Below are 396 nucleotides of genomic sequence, written 5' to 3'. Positions count from 1 at the left end.
TCACGCCATGGTGGCGAAAAGTTCTGGGAATGACTTTATTATAAATGCTATTCTCAGCGATGCTGCAGCGAAGCTCGTATATTCATTGATTTCTAAAAAAAAACATTATATCACAAAACAAAACGAAGTTGCCAATACCGGTTTTAGCGCTCACTAGTCAAGCATCTTCATCAACACGAGTCGACAGTCAGCAACGATATCCAGCATAGTTTAAATATTACGAAATACAGATTGCTCATACAGCACTCGAAAACAAATTCAATAGTGAAGAATTGTCATAGAATATGTAAAGCTCGGCAGTCTTTCAGTCGAAAATGTAAAATCTGACCTTTCTAATTATTGCTGTCATATTTGCTACGCGAAACAATGTCCCGTGTTCTGGATATAAAAACAGAA

Source organism: Amblyomma maculatum, chromosome 8, assembly GCF_055883805.1.
Source record: "Amblyomma maculatum isolate TAMU_Amacu chromosome 8, ASM5588380v1, whole genome shotgun sequence".
NCBI classification, from domain to species: Eukaryota; Metazoa; Arthropoda; class Arachnida; order Ixodida; family Ixodidae; genus Amblyomma; species Amblyomma maculatum.
The sequence above is the reverse complement of the archived record's forward strand: the minus strand, read 5'-3'. Positions refer to the sequence as shown.